Source organism: Pristiophorus japonicus, chromosome 23 (genome assembly GCF_044704955.1).
Source record: "Pristiophorus japonicus isolate sPriJap1 chromosome 23, sPriJap1.hap1, whole genome shotgun sequence".
In the NCBI taxonomy this organism is placed as follows: Eukaryota; Metazoa; Chordata; class Chondrichthyes; family Pristiophoridae; genus Pristiophorus; species Pristiophorus japonicus.
The window spans coordinates 53,045,472-53,067,700 of record NC_091999.1 but is presented as its reverse complement, the minus strand read 5'-3'; positions in this window follow the sequence as shown (position 1 = coordinate 53,067,700).

Below are 22,229 nucleotides of genomic sequence, written 5' to 3'. Positions count from 1 at the left end.
TAATTTATCCAAATTTGCTGATGATACAAAACTAGGTGGGACAGTAAGCTGTGAGAACACAAGAGTCTGCAAGATATATATATATATATAAATAGACTATGTGAGTGGGCAGTAAGGTGGCAGATGGAGTATAATTTCAGGAAGTGTGAGGTTATTCACTTTGGTAGGAACAAAAGAAGAACAGAGTAGCTTTTAAATGATGAGAAACTTTTAAACTTTGGTGTTTGGAGAGATTTGGGGTGTCCTTGTGCAAGACACACAGAACGTGAGCATGCAGGTACGCAAGCAATAAGGAAGGCAAATGGTTTGTCCTTTATTGCAAGGGGTTGGACGATAAGAGTAAGGAGGTCTTGCTACAATTGTACAGGGCCTTGGTGAGACCACACCTGGAGTACTGGGCACAGTTGGGTCTCCTTATCTAAGGCTAGAAACACTTGCCTTGGAGACGGTGCAACAAAGGTTCACAAGATTGATTCCTGGGCTGTCTTATGATGAGATAGTGTGTAGAATGGGCCTATACACTCTCGAGTTTAGAAATATGAGAGGTGATCTCATTGAAACATACAAGGTTCTGAAGGGGATTGACAGGTTAGATGCTAAGAGGTTGATTTGCCTGGCTGGGCTATGTAGAACTAGGGGGCACAGTCTTCGGATAAGTGGTAGGCCATTTAAGACAGAGATGAGGAAGAATTTCTTCATTCAGAGGATTGTGGATCTTTGGCATTCTCTCCCCCAGAGGGCTGTGGATGCTCAGTCTATTCAAGGTTGAGATCGATAGATTTTTGTATATTAAGCGAATCAAGGGATATGGAGATCAGGCGGGAAAATGGAGTTGAGGGCGATGATCAGCCATGATCTTATTGAATGGCCGTGCAGGCTCGAGGGACCTTAAGGCCTCCTCCTGCCGCTATTTCTTATGTTGATATCCAGGGGGCTCTAGATTTATTCGTCCCAACCTTTTTCTTGAAGGTAACATACTTCCACTGCACCCTCATTATCTCCTCATTGAATGCCTCCCACTGAACTGAGACTGATTTAACTTCAACATAAGATTTCAGAGCAGGAGTATGCCATTCGGCCCCTCGAACTGCTCTGCCATTCAATGAGATCATGGCTGATCTTCTACCTCAACTTCACTTTCCTGCACTATTCCATATCCCTTGATTCCCTTAATTTACAAAAATCTATCAATCTCTTTCTTAAATATGCTCCAAGACAGAGCCTCCACAGCCCTCTGGGGTAGAGAATTACAAAGATTAATGAGTGAATAAGTTTCTGCTCATCTCAGTCCTACATGGCCAATCCCTTATTTTGAGACTGTGACCCCTGGTTCTAAACTCCTCAGCCAGAGGAAACATCCTCCCTGCATCTATCCTGTCACGCCTTGTAAGAATTTTGTATGTTTCAATGAGATCATCTCTCATTCTTCTAAACTGTAGAGAATACATGCCTAGTCTACTCAATCTCTCCTCATAGGACAATCCTCCCATCCCAGGAATTCAGTTTGCTGAACCTTCGTTGCCATCCTCAATGGCAAGTACATCCGTCCTTAGGTAAGCAGCCAAAACTGTACACAATACTACAGCTGCAGTCTCACCAGGGCCCTATATAATTGCAGTAAGACATCTTTACTCCAGTACTCAAATCCTCTTGGAATAAAGGCCAACATACCATTTGCTTTCTTCATTGCTTGCTGTACCTGCATATTAACTTTCAGTGATTCGTGAACAAGGACACCAAGGTCCCTCTGAACATCAACGTTTCCCAATCTCTCACCATTTCAAATGGCTGTTTCCAGTCCACTTTGGCTAAATCACATCTCAGCTTTGCAAAATTGGCTTCTCCCCAATTGAGAACTTTTATTCCTGGTCTATCTTTGTCCTTTTCCATAACTACCCTAAATCTAACTGAATTATGATCACAAGCACCAATGCTCTCCCACTGATACCCCTTCCACCTGCCCAGCTTCAGTCCCTAATACTAAGTCCAGAACTTCCCCCTCTCTTGTTGGGCTTGCTACATACTGGCTAAAAAGTTCTGCTGGTTGCTGACCCCTCTGAGAAGGGAAATAGGTCCTTCCTGTCCACTATATCTAGGCCCATCATAATTTTATACACCTCATTAAAGTCTCCCCTCGGCCTCCTTTGTTCCAAAGAAATCAAATTATTAAGAGGGTTGGTGGGCTGGAGGAGGTTACAGAGATAGCGAAGGGTGAGACTCTGGAGAGTGTTGAACAAGAGAATGAGTATTTTAAAGGCTGATGCCACCAGCCATCTCGCCCAGCACAGAATGTAACTCACTACCAACAGGAAGGATGTTACTTTAACTACTACGAATGCATAATGCGGGGAAATCAATATCTGTCCCTTTAACTAACAGCGTCATGGAAAGAGGGAAATGAATGACCGTTAAACAACTGATTAACTTGGCACTGAAGTGTCAGAAACTCATAATAGGAACTCCAGGAAAATAAAATACTGAGCAATGTTACATTGTTTTGTTGACAAAAGAAATCTCGATTTAACTTTTAAAAGATAAATTGTTTAACAGGGGTTCACACGGACGCACCCGACAGGCCGACTCAGGATCCACCCCTCAAGCACCACGATTGGTTGCAGAACACGCTGCTCCCTGGGCCCAACGGCTCCTGACCGCTTTCCTGTTGGTTCCCAGGGCAATCAATCACCACTCGCCAACATTATACTGCCAGATTAAGTTGAGGGGCTTGGAGAAAGAAATAAAACAAGACCGTGAACCTGAGTGAAGAAATAAAATTAGAGAAGCATGATGAAATAAACGAGGAGAGACAATATAAACTAAAGGGTACAATCCGAAAGTGGGTGCATGAACAGTGAGACCTGCGGTTATATGTGCACAAATCACTGAAGGTGGCAGGACAGGTTGAGAAAGCAGTTAAAATGCTTACCGGTTTCTGGGCATGACAGAGACAAAAACAAAGAAGTTATGTTGAACCTTTGTAAAACACTGGTTCGCTCTCAACTGGAGCATTGTGTCCAATTCTGGGCAGCGCACATTAGGATGTGAAGGCCTTAGAGAGGGTGCAGAAAAGATTGACAAGAATGATTCATGAGATGAGCGACTTCGGTTTCATGGATGGACTGGAGATGCTGGGGTTGTTCCACTTGGAGCAGAGAAGGTTGAGAGGAGAATTGATCGAAGTGTTCAAAATCATTAGGGGTCTGGACAGAGTAGATAGAGAGATATTGTTCCCACTGGCAGAAGGGTAGAGAATCAGAGGAGATGGAATTGAGGTGAATGGCAAAAGAACCAAAGGTGACATCAGAAAATCTATTTTATGCAGCGAGTGGTTAGGATCCGGAAAGAACGGCCTGAAAGGGTGGTGGAGGAAGACTCAATCACAGCTTTCAAAAAAAAAAGTTGGATAAGAATCTGAAAGAAAACATTTGCAGGACTGGGGGAAGGGCAGGGCAGTGGGACTAGCTGGGAGTAGGCAAGGGTTCGATGGGCCGAATGGCCTTCCGTGCTGTAACCATTCTCTGATTGTGTGAGCAGAACCACTTTGTTCCCTGACTCAATCTAAAGCCTTCCTGATTGTGAGCACCTCTGTTAAACCTGCCCTGCACCTTCAGTGCTCCAAGGAGAACCACCCCAGATGCTGCAGCCATCATCTTATTGAATGGCGGCAGGCTCGAGGGGCCAAAGGGCCGACTCATCTCCTATTTCTGATGTTCTCATGTGTTCATGTCACTGGTCCCCATCCTGCACCTGCTCCCTGCATTAAGATGGCCGCCGCGCATGCTCCCTGCCCTGCAGCGGGAAAATGGAAAGGATTGTGACGTCGAGGAAGCGCTGCCCCTGTTGCTCCCTGCCCCCCGTGGCGGGCGGACCCGTGCTGCCCAAAGATGGCGGCTAAATTCCCGGCAAACCCCGACAGTAACCAAGGCCCGTCCCCGCCCAAAGGTGCCCCACCCGCCGACTTGGCGGCAAATCTCACCGCCCGCACGTGTCCGTGAGTATGTGAGTCCTCAGGGAGGCTGGGCGGGCTGCCCGGGCTGCTCATCCATCCTCCGCGGGGGGGGGGCAAACCGTCGCCCATCCGCAGCTAATCTCCCACAATGGGCTGGCCCCGCGCCTGCGCACAACTCCGCCCCCCCTCACCTGGGCCCCGAGCTCAAAGGCTGCGACGGAGCCCACCAACAAACCCCCCCAACCGCCCGCCCGCAACACTCAGCCCGCAGCCAATGGCGAGGCGGCGCGGGGCACCAGCTCAACCAGTGCGGTGCTCCGCACCAATAAGTGGCGTGGGACGGGGCCGCGGCACCAATCAGTCACTGGTCCATGAAGGTACTGACTCTGGCTGGGTTCAGTTCTACACTCACTGGTTCCCCTCCCCTGAAGGTGCTGACTCTGGCTGGGTTCAGTTCTACACTCACTGGTTCCCCTCCCCTGAAGGTACTGACTCTGGCTGGGTTCAGTTCTACACTCACTGGTTCCCCTCCCCTGAAGGTACTGACTCTGGCTGGGTTCAGTTCTGCACTCACTGGTTCCCCTCCCCTGAAGGGACTGACTCTGGCTGGGTTCAGTTCCAGACACTGACATCATTCACTTTGTTCCTGCACCAAGATGGCCGCGCATGCGCAGTGCGACTCTCTGAATCAAAATGGTGGAGCGCTGAACCTGCCTTCCTGCACGAAGATGACCGCCGTCAGTCTGTGATCGGGAGAAAGCCCTGACGCTGCAACCGCCGATATTCCGGTTATTATTCCGGGCTTGCGGCGGGCACCGGTTGTTTATGAAGCCTCCGCGACTGCCTGCTGGTCGATTACTCCCCTCCGCCCCGCCGAAATGGACACTTCTCAGGAACCTCTGAAAAACATGTCGCTCCGCCATTACATGCACCGCGCATGCTCCAAATACTGCCTGGGCCCGCGCCTGCGCACTGAAATCCTGTAGTCTGGGTGCGGCACATTCTCCCCCGCGGGGCATGCTGGGTACATAGGACCATGAGAAATCGGAGGAGGAGTGGGCCAGATACTGCACGGTGAGATACAGAGTAAAGCTCCCTCTATGCTGTCCAAAAAATCCCAGGGCAGGTACAGCTCATATTAAATACTCAGCAAGGGTCCATCTGCACTGTCCCACCAGGTATTCCCAGAGTATACACAGCACAGGTTAGATACAGAATAAAGCTCCCTCTGCACTGTCCCAAGAAACAATCCCATGGCAGGTACATCACAACTATTTTGTTGTTGACCTGTAAATCAAATGCATCCTGATTAAAAGAGGGAGGGGAACTATAACCGACAAAATAAACCAATTAAACTTTGGACGGTAAACTTAAATCAAATTAAAATTTTGCTTGCTGGAGGTGATGATGCACTCCAGTCCCTCCGGTGCCGACCTCTTACAGAAGGCGGCAATCGTACTGGTGGCAGGTACAGCACATGTTAGATACAGAGTAAAGCTCCCTCTACAGTGACCTATCAAACACTGCCTGGGTATGTACAGCACATGTTAGATACAGTGTAAAGCTCCATCTACACTGTCCCATCAAACACTCCCAGTGCAAGTACAGCATAATTTAGATGCAGGGTAAACCTCTCTCTAAACAGCCAATCCAAAAATCCACAGGACAGGCACAACACAGGTTAGGTATACATCATCATCATCACAGGCAGTCCGTCAAAATCGAGGAAAACTTGCTTACACTCTAAAGGTGAGTTCTTACGTGACTAAACAATCCAGTACGGGAATTACAGTCTCTGTCACAGGTGGGACAGCCAGTCGTTGAAGGAAAGGGTGGGTGGGACTGGTTTGCCGCATGCTCCTACATTTGGTTTCTGCATGTTCTCGGCGATGAGTTTCGAGGTGCTCACAACCCTCCTGGATGCACTTCCTCAACTTAGGGCGGACGTTGGTCAGGGACTCCCAGGTATCGGGGGGTTGTTGAATTTTATCAAGGAGGCTTTGAGGGTGTCGTTGAAAGGTTTCCTCTGCCAACTGTAGGCTCGCTTGCCATGTAGGAGTTCCGAGTAGAGCCTTGCTTTGGGAGTCTTGTGACAGGCAGGTGAACAATGTGTCGAGCCAGGGTATGCCTGGAGATGGTCTTCCATGAGAGGTGAGCACAGAGAGACTGGAGTGCATCATTCCAGAGGGAACAGAATTGTAATTTTAATTCATTTGATTTGATTTGACAAAAGATACCTTTATGTTGAATTGTTAATTTGTGTTTTTGATTCCCCCCCAAAAAACAAGGCGGCACTTTAATGAAAGTTTCTGGAGTGTGACCCCCCTCCACCCTTTAATCAGGAGGAACCTAATGATTGTTCTACTTAAAATAGTTGTGAACATTATGGCCCACCGCTGGTCGAGTGTGGTCAGTGCTTCGATGCTGGGGATGTTAGCCTGATCGAGGAAACGCCAGGACTGGTTTGATGATAATGACCAGGAGATGCAACAGCTAATTAATCACAAGCACAGGGTATTTCTGAACCTAAAACAACAACCCAACTCGGGAGCAGAAAAGCAGCATTACAGACGGCTTAAGGCTGAGGTCCAAGAAAAAACCTGTGACCTAAAGCATAAATGGTGGGTGGAGAAATCACAGGAATTTCAGCAGCTGGCTGACAGCCATGATGTGCGAGGATTCTTCATCGCAGTCGAGGCCACCTGTGGTCCAAGCACAAAAGGCACCGCCCAACTGCTGGCCAAGAATGGGGAAACACTCATCAAGGACACTGAGGCAGTCAGGACCCGCTGGAAGGAGCACTTCGAAGATGTCCTTAACCGAGACTCTGCCTTTGACTCGAGTGTCCTCGACTCCATCCTGCAGCATGCTATCCGCCAACATCTCAGCAAAACCGCAGCCTTGTACGAGATAGAAAAGGCCATCCGCCAGCTCAAAACAACAAGGCAATGGGAGCGGATGCAATTCCCGCTGAAGGACTAAAGTATGGTGGAGAGGCAATATTGGCATTAATGCATGACCTCATCTCTCTCATCTGGAAGGAGGAGAGCAGGCCTGGAGATCTCAGAGATGCAGTAATCGTGACCATCTTTAACAAAGGGGACAAGTCCGACTGTGGCAATTCCAGATGAGTCTCCCTGTTACCAGCCACTGGGAAAATCATCGCTAGAATCCTCCTCAACCGTCTTCCCCTGTGGCTGAGGAGCTCCTCCTGGAGTCACAATGTGGATTTCGTCCTCTACGGAGTACAACGGACATGGCGTAGATACAGATTAAAGCTCCCTCTACACTGTCCCATCAGACATTCCCAGGGCAAGTACAACATGGGTTATGTTATGTATGCAACCCTATGTAACCAGCAATCTACCACCATCAGAGGGCATATCTGTTGGAGTCCCAAGGGATCCCAGCATCCCTTGGGAGCACTGTATATAAGCAGGCCTCCCATGCTGTACGTGCAATCTGGAGTTAGAAAAGCGAGACCAAGATCACACTTACTCATGTCTGCAGTACTCAATCACGTTACTTTATTCTGGACATAACAATTGGCGACGAGATAATGAACCATCATGTGAAAATGCAGAGCACTGTTGGTATCCTGGAGATATTCTCAGAAGGGGACGATTGGGAGGTCTTCATTTGGCGACTCGACGAATACTTCATGGCCAACGAGCTGGCAGGGAATGTGAATGCTGCCAAATAAAGGACGATCCTCTTCACTCTCTGCAGGGCAACAACCTATGGCCTCATGAAGAATTTTCTTGCTCCGGTGAAACCAACAACCAAATCGTATGAGGAACTGTGTACACTGGTCCAGGAGCACCTAAATCCGAAGGAGAGCATTCTGATGGCAAGGTATCGATTTTACAAATGTCAACGGTCTGAAGGCCAGGAAGTGGCGAGCTACATCGACGAAATAAGGCATCTTGCAGGATATTGCGAATTTGATGTATGCCTGGAGTAAATGCTGAGAGATTTTTTGTGCTTGGCACAGGCCATGAGGATATCTTTCGCAAACTATTGACTGTTGAAACACTGCACCTGAGCAAAGTCATAACGATAGCCTAGGCATTTATGTCCACCAGCGATAACACCAAACAGATTTCGCAGCGTACAGATGTTTTGGCAAGTACTGTACACAAAGTAACATCGTTTTCAGCCAGGAATGCATATGGCACAATGTGCACGCATGCAGCTGCATGATCTCAGATGACTCAGAGTCTGCCATCAAGCGTTAATGCGAGGCAGTTAACAGCTTGTTGGCACTGCGGAGCTGATCATCGAGCCCATTAATGCAGCATCAAACACTATGCGTTCAAAGGCTGTGGAACAATGGGACACCTCCAGCAAATGTGCAGATGAGCTGCAAACACTGCAAAGCACCACATTGCAGTGGAAGACCGATCCATGGTGGATCAAACTGAACTAGAGACTCAAACCGAGGAGGCAGAAGTGTACGTGGTACACACCTTCAGCAGGAAATGTCCACCGATCATGTTAAGTGTTGAATTGAAAGGAATTCCAGTATCCATGGAATTGGACATGGGTGCGAGTCAGTCCATCATGGGAAAAGGGCCTTCGACAGGCCCAAGCTGAGCCCCATTCACACCAAACTGAAAACTTACACTAAAGAGCTGATCCCTGTAATTGTCAGCACAGTTTTAAAAGTCTCTTATGATGGAACCGGACACGAACTACCACTAAGGATAGATTCAGTCGATGGACCCACACTATTCGGCAGAAGCTGGCTGAGAAAAATACGCTGGAACTGGGAGGGCATCTGAGCGCTTTCTTCCATCGATGATGCCTCATGTGCACAACATCTGAGCAAGTTTCCATCGTTGTTTGAGCCAGAGATCGGAAGTTTCTTGAGGGCGAAGGTGCAGATCCACTTGATTCCCGGTACATGACCCATCCATCACAAGGCACGGGCAGTGGCATATCTGATGCGAGAGAAAGTGGAGATCGAGTTAGACAGGCTGCAACGAGAGGGCAGCATCGCACTGGTGGAGTTCAACGAGTGGGCCAGTCAGGTTGTTCTGGTTCTCAAGGGCGATGTCACTGTCAGAATTTGCAGGGACTATAAAGTAATGATTAACCATTTTTCGCTGCAGGACCAGTACCCTCAACCAAAGGCAGATGAACTATTTGCGACACTGGCAGGAGAAAAGACATTCACCAAGTTGGACCTGACCTCGGCCCACATGATGCAGGAGCTGGCGGAATCTTAAAAAGGCCTCACCTGCATCAACACGCACAAAGGTATGTTCATCGACATTAGATGCCCGTTTGGAATTCGATCGACAGTGGCTATTTTTCAAAGGGACATGGAGAGTCTGCTAAAGTCGGTTCTGCAGATCGTGGTTTTCCAGGATGATATACTGGTCACAGGTCGGGACACCATCGGGCACGTGCAGAACGTGGAAGAGTTTCGAAGTCGGCTAGATCATGTGGGACTCAGGTTGAAACGCTCGAAGTGTATTTTCCTGGCGCCAAAGGTCGAGTTCTTAGGGAGAAGAATCGTGGCAAATGGCATCAGACGCACTGACACCAAGATGGAGGCCATCAAAAACGCGCCGAGACCACAGAACGTGACGGAGCTGGGGTCGTTCCTGGGTCTCCTCAATTATTTTGGTAATCTCCTACCCGGGTTAAGCACCTTGCCAGAACCTCTACATATATGGCTGCGCAAGGGAGATTATTCGGCACGTGGGAGATCAAAAGAGCCTGCTTTTGAGAAAGCATACAATCTGTTATGTTCCAATAAAATTCTTGTCCTGTATGATTCATGGAAATGTTTAGTGCTAGCTTGCGATGCAGCTTTGTACGAGCTCGGGCGTGTGTTACAATATGCAAACGAATTCGGAACATTGCAAACGGCCGCCAATGCGTCCAGGAGATCGTCCAAGGCCGAAAGCACCTACAGCATGATTGAAAAAGAAGCTCTGGCATGCGTTACGAGGTGAAAAAATGCACCAGTATCATTTTGGGCTTTAGTTCGAGTTAGAAACTCACCATAAGCCGCTCATATCGCTATTGACAGAGAGCAAAGGTATTAATACAAATGTTTCTGCTCGCATCCAAAGATGGGCGCTCACGCTGTATGCATATAAATATGTAATTCACCACTAGCCAGGCACAGAGAACTGCGCTGATGCCCTCAGTGGGTTACTTTTCCCACCACCGGGGTGGAAATGGCACAGCCTGCAGAGTTGCTCTTGGTGATGGATGCATTTGAAAATGAAAAGTCGCCCGTTACGGCCGCCAGATGAGGACCTGGACCAGCCAGGATCCTTTACTGTCCTTTGTAAAAATGGTGTCCTCCATGGGAGTTGGTCCAGCGCCCCAGCGGAGATGCATGAAGAGATCAAGCTGTTCCAGCAGCGTAAAGACGAAATGTCCATATAGAGGGACTGTCTTTTGTGGGGTAATCACGTGGTTTTGCCCAAGAAAGGCAGGGAAATGTTCAAACGTTACCTACACGGTGCCCACCCAGGCATAGTAATGATGAAAGCTATGGACAGACCCCATGTGTAGTGGCCCGATATCGACTCAGATTTGGAGTCTTGTGTGCGCCAATGCACCACTTACTAGTAACTGAGCAATGCACCCAGGGCACCCAAGTTTGTGGTCATGGCCCTCCAAACGGTGGTCTCGGATCCACGTTGACTTTGCTGGCCCATTTCTAGGCAAAATGTTCTTCGTTCTTGTGGATGTTTATTCTAACTGGATTGAGTGTGTAATAATGTCTGTAAGCACGTCCACTGCCACCCTCGAAAACCTACGAGCCACGCAGGGCCTGCCTGATATCCTTGTTAGCGACAACGGGCCATGCTTCACCAACGCTGAATTCAAGGAATTCATGACACGTAATGGGATCAAGCACATCACAACTGCATCGTTCAAGCCCGCATCCAATGGCCAGAGAGAACATGCAGTCCAAACCATCAAGCAAAGCTTGAAACACATGTGAAAAGGCTCCCTGCAGACCCACCTGTCCCGAGTCCTGTTCAGCCACTGCACCAGACACCATTCTCTCACCGTGGTTCCCCAGCTGAGCTGCTCCAGAAAAGGATGCTCAAAATAAGGCTTTCTCTCGGTCACCCTAATCTCCATGATCAAGTCGAGGGCAGGCGGCATCAACAAAGCATGTACCGTGATCGCACAAATTTGTCACACAATATTGAAGTCAATGACCCTGTATTTGTACTTAACTATGGACCTGGTCCCAAATAGCTTGCTGGCACTGTCATAGCCAAAGGAGGGAGGAGGGTGTTTCAGGTCAAACTCGCAAATGGAATAACTTGCAGAAAGCATTTGGACCAAACCAAACTGCGATTCACAGACAGCCACAAGCAACCAACATCGACCATCCGACACACACACAAGTGGCAACCAACATCAGGGTTGACCACGAAGCTGCACGCATCATCCCCAGCAGCCCAGCAAGTTCAGCTGCGCAGCAGACCAGCGAAGAACCAACCAACTCACCTGCACCTGCATTTGTACCGAGACGATCGACTCAGGAGCGAAAAGCCCCAGATCGCCTCAACTTGCAAATAAGTGTACTTTGACTTTGGGAGGGAGTGATGTTGTGTATACAACCCTATGTAACCAGAATTCTACCACCACCACAGGGCGTATCTGTTGGAGTCCCAAGGGATCCCAGCGTCCCCTGGGAGCACTGTATATAAGCAGACATTCCATGTTGTACGTGCACTCTGAAGTTAGAATACAGAGACAGGTCACACTTACTCACGTCTACAGTACTCAATCACATTATGTTTTCTGGACTCAACAGGTTAAATATAGAATAAAGCTCCCTCTATACTGTTCCATCAAACGTTTCCAGTGCAAGTACAGCAAAGGTTAGACACAGACTACATCTCCCTCTAACTTGTCCCAGCCATTCCAGCGCAGATACAGCATCTGTTTGATGTCGAGAAAATCTCCCTCTATACTGTTCCAGTGGATATTCGCGGGGCAGGTGCAGCACGGGTGAGATACAGAGTAAATCTCCCTCTACACTGTCCCATCAAACACTCCCAGGACAGACACAGCATGGGTTAGAGACAGAGTAAAGTTTCCTCGACACTGTCTCAGTAACCATTCCCTGGGCAGGTACAACCAAGCTCATGGTCTACAGGGCTGTATTAATACCCGCCCTCCTGTATGGCTCAGAGGCATGGACACTGTGCAGTAGACAATTTTTCTCGCTGGAGAAATTTCACCAATGATGTCTCCGCAAAATCCTACAAATCACCTGGCAGTACTGGCACACCAACATCAGCGTCCTCATCCAGGCTAACGTCCCCAGCATTGAAGCACTGACCACACTTCATGAGCTCCGCTACGCAGACCACATAGTTCGCATGCCAGACACGAGACTTCCAAAGCAAGTGCTCTATGCGGAGCTTCTTCATGGAAAATGAGCCAAAGGTGGGCAGCGGAAAGTTTACAAGGACACCATCAAAGCTTCCCTGATAAAGTGCGATATCCCCACTGACATCTGGGAGTCCCTGGCCAAAGACCACCCTAAGTGGAGGAAATGCATCCGGGAGTCTCATCGCCAAGAGCATGCAGAAAACAAGTGCAGCAGTGGAAAGAGCGTGCTGCAGTGGAAAGAAGTCCAGCCAGCCCTTCCTTCAACGACTATCTGTCCCACCTGTGACAGAGTCGGTGGCTTTCGAATTAGACTGTTCAGCCACCAAATAATTCACTTCAGGTGTGGAAGCAAGTCTTCCTCGATTCCGGGGGACTGCCTATGATGATGATGATGATGAGGAGGACAACGCAGGTTAGATGCAGAGTAAAGCTCCCTCTACAATGTCTCACCAGACATTCACAGGCAGAGACAGCTTTGGTTTTTGAAGGTTGAATCTCCCTCTAGCCTGTCCCAAACACTCCCAGGGTTGATACAGCATTGGTTAGATACAGAGTTAATCTCCCTCTACACTGTCCCATCAAACACTCGCATAATAGGCACAGCATGGGTTAGTCAGAGAGTAAAGCTCTCCATAGACTTATCCATCAAACACTCCCATCGCATTTACGGCATGGGTTAGATATAGAGTACAACTCCTGCGACATTGTCCCATCAAACACTCCCAGCGCAGGTACAGCACAGGTTACATCCACTGTAAAGCTCCCCCGACACTGTCCATCAAACACTTCCAGGACAGGTTAAGCACGGATTAGATACAGAGTGAATCTCCCTCTACACCATCCCATCAGATATACCCAGGGGAGGAACAACACGGGTTAGATACTGAGTAAAGCTCACCCTAAACTCTCCTATCAAACACTCCATGGAAAGAGGCAGCACGGATTAGATAAGAGAGAAAAGCTTGCTTTCCACTATCGCATCAAGAACTGCCAGGGCAGGTACAGCATGGGTGAGACAGAAAGGTTTAGGCTGGATTTTCCAGAACTTGGGGCCTGGGCAACAAAAGGCACAGCCATCAATTATAATCAGGGATGCTCAGGAAGACAGATATTTCATAGGCGGTGTGGGGAGTGGGGGTGTGGTGGCTGATGGCGGTGTGGTGCTGGTTGGGGTTGGAGGAGTTTACAGAGCCAGGGAGGGGCGAGGCCATCGAGAGTTTTGAAAATAAGTATTACAATTTTGAATTCAAGGCATTGCTGAACCAGAAGCCAATGTAGTTCAGCGAGCACAGGGCTGATGGGTGAGCTGGACTTGGTGAGAGTTAGGGCACGGGCAACCTAATTTTGGATCAACTCCAGTTTATGCAGGTGAGAATGTGTCAGGATTGCATTGGAATAGTCAAGTCCAGAAATAACAAAGGCAGGGATGAGTGGTCAGCAGCGGATGAGGTGAGGCAAGGGCGATGTTACAGAGGTGCAAATATGCATTCTTAATTATGGTGTGGATATGTGGTCAAAAACATACTTCAGGGTTAAGTATGGCACCATGGTTGCAAACAGTCCGGTTCAGGCACAGACACAAGTTGCGGAGAGGGATTGTGTCGGTGGCCAGGGAACTGATTTTGTGGCAATGAAAATTACAAATTCAGAATATTTCACAGACTATCACGTGCAAAATGAGTGGATGCATTTTAAAATTCAATCGGTTCCAAAACCAGGTTACAGAAAGTAACGGATTTCAAATCTTATGCAAGGCAGTTCAATAAAGGGGCGTTCAAAGGATTTCAGCTGAGTTTAAAGTAAGACACTGCAGTTAAGTCTACTACAACTACAACTCGTGTACTCAAACGGAACAAGTTTGGGGTTTGATATAATAGAAGGTGAACTAGGTGAGAAGTGATGTAAGTGAGATTAAGAAAAAGCCCTAAAATGGAACAGTCAGTAACAGAACATCAATTAGTCTCCTCTGATCATGGAGGAATCAAATATTCGACACACTGTGTTTGAAACGAAGACAATTTGTTCAACATTTATACAAGATATTAATCTCCAGCCCATATATAGGGGTTATTAAGATAATCAGAAACAAACAAGAGCTGCCACAATGAACATGGTTCAGTGCCCAAAGCAATCCCAGTAAATCCTGTTGTAGTTACAAATTCAGCTTTTCTCCTCAGACCATTTAAAATTGAGATGAGGAGAAATTTCCTCTCTCAGAGGGTTGTAATCTGTGGAATTCTCTGCCCCAGAGAGCTGTGGAGGCTTGGTCATTGAATATATTTAAAGCTGATGTAGACAGGTTTAACAGAGTTGCTCACACTTCGGAAGGCTTCAGATTGAGTCAGGGAACAAAGTGGTTCTGCTCACACAATCAAAGAATGGTTACAGCACGGAAGGCCATTCGGCCCGTCGAGCCCTTGCCGGCTCCCAGCTAGTCCCATTGCCCGCCCTTTCCCCCGGTCCTGCTAATGTTTTCTTTCGGATACTTATCCAATTCCCTTTTGAAAGCTGTGATTGAGTCTGCCTCCACCAACCTTTTCAGATCCGAACGACTCACTGCATAAAATAGATTTTTCTTACACTGTCTTTGGTTCTTCTGCTCATCCACCTTAAATCCGTCTCCTCTGGTTCTCGACCCTCCACCAATGCGAACAGTATCTCTCTTTCTACTCTGTCCGGACCCCTCATGATTTTGAACACCTCTATCAATTCTCCTCTCAACCCTCTCTGCTTCAAGGAGAACAACCCCAGCTTCTCCAGTCAATCCACGTAACTGAAGTCCCTCATCTCGTGAATCATTCTTGTCAATCTTTTCTGCACCCTTTCTCAGGCCATCACAGCCTAATCTGCGGTGCCCAGAATTGGACACAATGCTCCAGTTGAGACCGAACCAGTGTTTTACAAAGGTTCATCATAACATCCTTGCTTTTGTACTCTGTGATGCCCAGGATCCTATAAGCTTTTTTAACTGCTTTCCCAACCTGTCCTGCCACCTTCAGCGATTTGTCCACATATACCCGCAGATCTCACTGTTCATGCATCCCCTTTAGGATTGTACCCTTTAGTTTATATTGTCTCTCCTAGTTCATTTTTCATGCTTTTCTAATTGTATTTTTCAACTTAGATTCACGGCCTCATTTTATTTCTTCCTCCGAGCCCCTCAACTTAATCTGGCAGTGTAATGTTGGCGAGTGGTGATTGATTGCCCTGAGAACCAACAGGAAGAGAGGTCAGAGGCCGGAGGGCGCAGGAGCAGCGTGTTCTGCAACCAATCGCACTGCTTGATGGGTGGATCCTGAGTCGGCCTATCAGGTGAGTATGTGTCAACCCCTGTTAAACTATTTATCTTTTAAAAGTTAAATCGAGATTTCTTTTGTCAACAAAACAGTTTAACATCTGTCAGTATTTTATTTCCATTTATGAGTTCATATTATGAGTTTCAGACACTTCAGTGCCAAGTGGACCAGGTATTTAAAGGTCATTCATTTCCCTCTTTCCATGCCGCTGTTAGTTAAAGGGATAGAGATTGATTTCCTCTCATTATGCATGCGTAGTAGTAAACGTAACATCCTTCCCGTTGGTATTGAGTTACATTCTGTGCTGGGCGAGATGGCTGGTGGCATTAGCCTTTAAAATACTCATTCTCTTTTTCAAATCTCTCCAGGGTCTCACCCTTCCCTATCTCTGTAACAACCTCCAGCCCACCAACCCTCTTAATAGTTTGTTTGCTTTGGGACAGAGAAGGCTGAGGGCAGACGTTAATGAGGTGTATAAATTTATGAGAGGCCTATATAGAGTGGATAGGAAGGACCTATTTCCCTTTGCAGAGGGGTCAGCAACCAGCTGAACCTTTTAGCCAGTACGGAGCAAGGCCAACAAGAGAGGGGGAAGTTCTGGACTTAGTCTTAGAGACTGATGCAGGGCAGGTGGAAGGGGTATCATTGGGAGAGCACTGGTGCTAGTGATCGTAATTCAGTTAGATTTTGGGTAGCTATGGAAAAGGACAAAGATAGACCAGGAATAAAAGTTCTCAATTGGGGAAAAGGCAATTTTACTAAACTGAGATGTGGTTTAGCCAAAGTGGACTGGAAACAGCTACTTGAAATGGTGAGATATTGGGAAATGTTGGTGTTCAGAGGAACCTGTGTGTCGTTGTACAAAAATCACTGAAAGTTAAAATGCAGGCACAGCAAGCAATTAAGAAAACAAATGGTATGTCGGCCTTTATTACAAGAGGAGTTGAGGATAATGGTAAACATAAGAAAAGGAACATGAGAAATAGGAACTGGGGTAGGCCATACCATCGAGCCTGCTCCGCCATTCAATCAGATCATGGCTGATCTGATCATAGACTCAGCTCCACTTAGCCGCGCGCTCTCCATAACCCCTCATCCCCTTATCATTTAAGAAACTATTTCTGTCTTAAATTTATTCAATGTCCCAGCTTCCACAGCTCTCTGAGGCTGCGAGTTCGACAGATTTACAACCCTCTGAGAGAAGAAATTCCTCCTCATCTGTTTTAAATGGGCGGCCCCTACTTCGAAGATCATGCCATCTAGTTCGAGTCTCCCCCCATCAGTGGAAACATCAGCTCTGCATCCACCTTGTTTCGATCAGATCACCTCTCATTCTTCTTAATTCCAATACGTCGAGGCCCAAACTTCTCAACCTTTCTTCATAAGTCAACCTGCTGATCTCTTATATCAACCGAGTGAACCTTCTCTGAACTGCCTCCAAAGCAATTATATCCTTTCGTAAATATGGAAAACAAAACTGCATGCAGTATTCCAGGTGTGGCATCACCAAAACCTTATATAGCTGTAGCAAGACTTCCCCACTTTTATACTCCATCCCCTTTGCAAAAAAGGTCAAGATACATTGGCCTTCCTGATCACTTGCTGTACCTGCATGCTATCCTTTTGTGTTTCATGCACAAGTAACCCCAGGGCCTGCTGTACTGCGGCACTTTTGCAATCTTTCTCAATTTAAATAATAGCTTGCTCCTAGACATCTTACTGCAATTATATAGGACCCTGGTGACACTACACCTGGAGTATTGTGTACAGTTTTGATTGCTTACCGAAGGAAGGATGTACTTACTATTGAGGATGGCAACGAAGGTTCACCAAACTGATTCCTGGGATGGGGCATTATTCTTTGAGGAGAGATTGAGTAGACTAAGCCTATATTCTGTACAGGATAGAAGAATGAGAGGTGATCTCATTTTAAAATATTCAAAATTCTTACGGGGCTTGACAGTGTAGATCAGAGGTGTCAAACATACGGCCCGTGGGCCGGACACGGTCCCGCAAGCCCCTTCCTCCGGCCGCCACGTGTTTTAATTTATGCGATCCCCTTCCCCCCCGGCCCCAGCCCCGATATTTTGCTTGCTGACTGGAAATCAACCTGAATTTGTCGGCCGTCACGTAGCAGGAGAAGGGCGGCGGAGGCACGGGGAAGGTCAGTCGGTGTCCACGGGGAGCAATTCTGGGACAACGAGGGCACTCACATGGATTGTCAATGGGAGATAAGCTTTGAGTGAGGCAGTGAGTAGATAAATACCGAGAGAGAGGGGGAGGAGTGTCGCTGGAACTCCCGGTGATTTAACAGATGATGGGGATTAGTGCATGGTAGGTAGCACTTCTCCCCCCTCCTCGGCCCCAGCGAGGTGCTGATTTTGAAATTCTCAGCATCCGGTTCACACCCCTCGATGGCCGCGCCCCTCCCTATCTCTGTAACCTCCTCCAGCCCCTACCCCCCTTCCTCTCTCTGTAAACTTCTCCAGCCACTACACCCCTCCGTTTCTCTGTAACCTCCTCCAGTCCCTACACCCCTCCCTATCTCTGTAACCTCCTCCAGTCCCTACTCCCCTCCCTATCTCCGTAACCTCCACCAGCCCTACACCCCTCCCTATCTCTCTAACCTCTTCGAGCCCCGACAGCTCTCCCTATCTCTCGAACCTTGTTAGGGTTAACTTGAAACCACCACGAGGTTTCTGTTAGCCTCAAAGTAAATGCAGGTTGTATTAATACAAGCCGGCAGGGGAGCTATCCTTGAAGGAATGCTCGAAGATACTGCCAGAGACATCTTACTTTATACAGTTTCAGATTGTAGCATTGAGTAATTACGCAAGTTACAATTAATTCATGCTGATTGATTAATAAATTATTGATTGGTACAGCGCTTCCTCCAATTTGGCATCTATATGCCTTAATTGGCAATTCCAAATACATGTTGTTATGATTCTTTTATTTAACTCTTTTTTTTGTTATACAATTCCAATTCCATGTTATCTGTGTCCATGCCCAGCTCCCAAAGCCTTTGGTCTATGAATTGGAACATCTGCTCCTCTGTGGAAGGCATCCGCCACACATGCTTCCCACAAAAAACAGGATGTGGGTTCCATTTTAATAACCTGTTAACTCCATTTTAAAACATCGCAATTAGTATTATTAATTGTAATTACAATTTGTAATCTGCCCTTTCAGTCCCTCCTGTTGGTCCCTGATTATTTCTAAATAATCAGCTGACGACATATATGTTAAGAGCCATCTGCTGGAAATGGTGATATCAAGTCCATATCCCTGGGATCACTTGTAGTTCCATATTTTGCGGAGTCTTTACATACTACCCCTGACAATTTCCCTGGGATATTGGCACATCACTTATATTTCTTTTTGTACATACAGTGCATAAGCTCGGGGTCTTGGTTGTTTCCCTAACGCTTTACAAAGTCACTCGCCTCCCTTTCATGCCTACATTACATAATGAACAAGGCTGTTTGCTGTTCGGCTAGAACCACGTGGTTGTATATCTCTCTGATCTTACACATCAGATATAGTTGGATCACAATACATAAACCTTCCACTACCATTATTACCACAATTGAATGCCACATCAATTTGAGGACTGCGTAGGCTTTAGGTGATCAGCCCTTAAAAAACCCACCATGAACAACAATTTTCCTTTCCCTGCCTTATCCTGTCCTGATTCCTATTTCTCCCGCCTCCGTTTCGTTGGTCAGGCGACAGGATTGGGACACTCATGACTCAGATCAGGTATTCATGCCGACTTTTTGTTTGATTAACCCTCTTTGGATCTAGCAAAGGCTTTCTGCGTTCTTGGTTACGGGTCTTGGCCAATCTCTTCATTCTTCGTCTCTTGTATTTGCCTGTACAGTCTCCCAGGAGCATCAACACCACTATCAGCTGCACTAGAACTAACACATGGGATATAATTCTAATCCCTAACTTGTAACTTTGCTCGGGTAAGCCTCGCCTGTCTTTGCACTTGTTACATAACATCACCAACCAACTCAAGGCTATTACTATCTGTATTGCCACTAGGGTATGGGAAAGGATCCTTATCCAGTGATGTATAATCTCAAGTACCAAGGCGGGTTTTTCAGGTTATCCTTTATTTCACTGTCCAGTTCTTCAGCTTTCCCCTTCAGCTCTTAATATCTTTTAATGTTATTTATTGAGCTAGTTAAATCTTCAAGTAACAGGGGAATTGATTCTGCTTGCTCTTCCATGTAAACATCAATATCTTGCTTAATCTCATCACTTATATTTCATGTCATTGTCTTCCTGGCATGTCATGCGTGCTCTTCCCGCTGCCACCGACAGTCTTGGAGTAACGTAATTCCCAGGCTAGTTACCACACAATATTCTCCTCGCCCTTGATACGTGTAATGTAGGTTCGGTTTTATTCCAATGATGCATCCTTTCGTAGTATTGTCAAACCCGCATCTATCCTTGCTCCCGTCTCCCACTGGATGAGGACCTATAGTTAGGCTTCCTCCTCTCCGGCACACGGAGAAAGATATTCCCCTTATATTTCCATTCTTTTTGATCTCATACTGGTCCATTGCGGATGTACTCTTCCCCTCGTATTATGTTTGTTTCCCCTCACATCCTCCTGTAACTGCATACACACTTGTCATTCCTTTCAAAAAGGGCCACATTACAGCAAAAGTCTAAAGGGACAAAGTGTGTTAAAAAGATAAGCCTGAAGGCTCTGTGCATCAATGCGAGGAGTACTCGTAATAAGGTGAATGAATTAACTGCACAGGTAGCAATTAATGAATATGATATAATTGGCACCACGGAGACAGGTCTGTCCGAAGGCTGTGTCCCCTGGTTCTGGACTTCCCCAACATCGGGAACAAGCTACCTGCATCTAACCTGTCCCGTCCCGCCAGAATCTTTATGTTTCTACGAAATCCCCTCTCATCCTTCTAAACTCCAATGTAAAAAACCCAGTTGATCCAGTCTCTCCTCATATGAAAGTCCAGCCATCCCGAGAATCAATCTGGTGAACTTTCGCTTCACTCCCTCAATAGCAAGAACGTCCTTCCTCAGATTAGGAGACCAAAACTAAACACACTATTCCAGGTGATGCCTCACCAAGGCCCTGTACAACTGCAGTAAGAATCTGTTGAATCTGCATTTTACTGCAATTCTATGACATTCTGAACCGATAAAGAAATGGAATCGTGTCTCTCAGTCTCTGCCTCACTCACTACCTTCGTCTCTTTAGAGATCTGTGCATGTGTTTGCATGTTTGAGTCTTTGTCTCCCTCACTCTGCCTCTGTCTGACTCACTCTGTCTCTCCCTGTTTCCCTGTTTGTCTCGGTCTCTCAATCTGCCCGTCTCTTTTACACAGTGACCAGTTCTGTTGCAATAGGATTCTCTCAGTCTCTCTGTCTGACTGTCTCTTTCTTTCCCATCATTACTGTCTGTCTATGTCTCTGCCTGCTTGTCTCTCTTTGCCTGTCTCTGTTCGATCCTGTCTCTAACCTGTTGAGTATTTCCATCATTTTTTGTTTTTATCTCTGTCTCTCTCTCTCTATCTTCTCTCTCACTATCTCTCTCTCTCTCTTTGTCGCTTTCTTTGTCCATGTCTTTTTCTTTGTCTCTGGTTTTCTTTGCCTTCCTCTCTTTATGGAGCACACACACACACACACACATCTCTGTGCATGTGTGTGTTTGAGTCTTTGTCTCTCTTAGTCTGCCTATCCCTCTCAGTCTCACACTTGATCTCTCTCTTTTTCTCTAGCTCGCTGTCTGTCTCTCCCTGTTTCTCTGTTTGTGTCTGTCTCTCAATGTGTCTGTCTCTTTCTCATGGTGTCCAGTTCTTTTCACAGCTCGATTCCTGCTGTCTCAAAATCTACACCCGTCAGTACCTCATTAGTAAAGTCGTGAGTATCCCCGCCAGTCAGGCGGGAGGAAGCATTTTCGAAATGTAGAATTGTACTTCTGTTATTCAGTATAGATTCATATTAAAAGTTCCAGAGCAACATAGAAGTGTAAAAATACAGCAAGAGGAGATTGGCTCCTCCAGATTTTTAGGAAACGGAGACATTTTCAGGACTCTGTGGCATTCTGATGCAGAGAGATGGATGATTGAGTTTTATCTGAGTAACATTTAAAGAGGCAGAAACCCAGTAGTCGTGCCTGGGTGATTAAGACGATGGACCAAGAAACCCATTGGGTTTTCATCACGCAGGTTCGATCCTGCCGACTACTGATTTCAGCATTTTTCATTCAATTTCACAGTTTAACCAGATCCCTGGAAAACGGAGCCTGAGTTCGGTGGAATAACGTCCCACACCTTTCAACACAGACATTTTTTCTCATGTTCATAAATTTTCAATATTCACGATACATACGGATAGAAAAAAGCAAAAATCAGCCAAATTAGCGACAATGATTCAACCTGTCTAACCTTCTTTATGTCTGAGGCACTCTGTGTATGTCCATTGGTGCGTGTATATTTTTGGTTATGTGTGTGTGTGTGTGTCTCTGTGTCTGTCTATCTGTATGTATGTCACTGTGTATGTGCAACTGTCTGTGGATATCATCGCCATGAATTTGGTATGTACTGGAACTT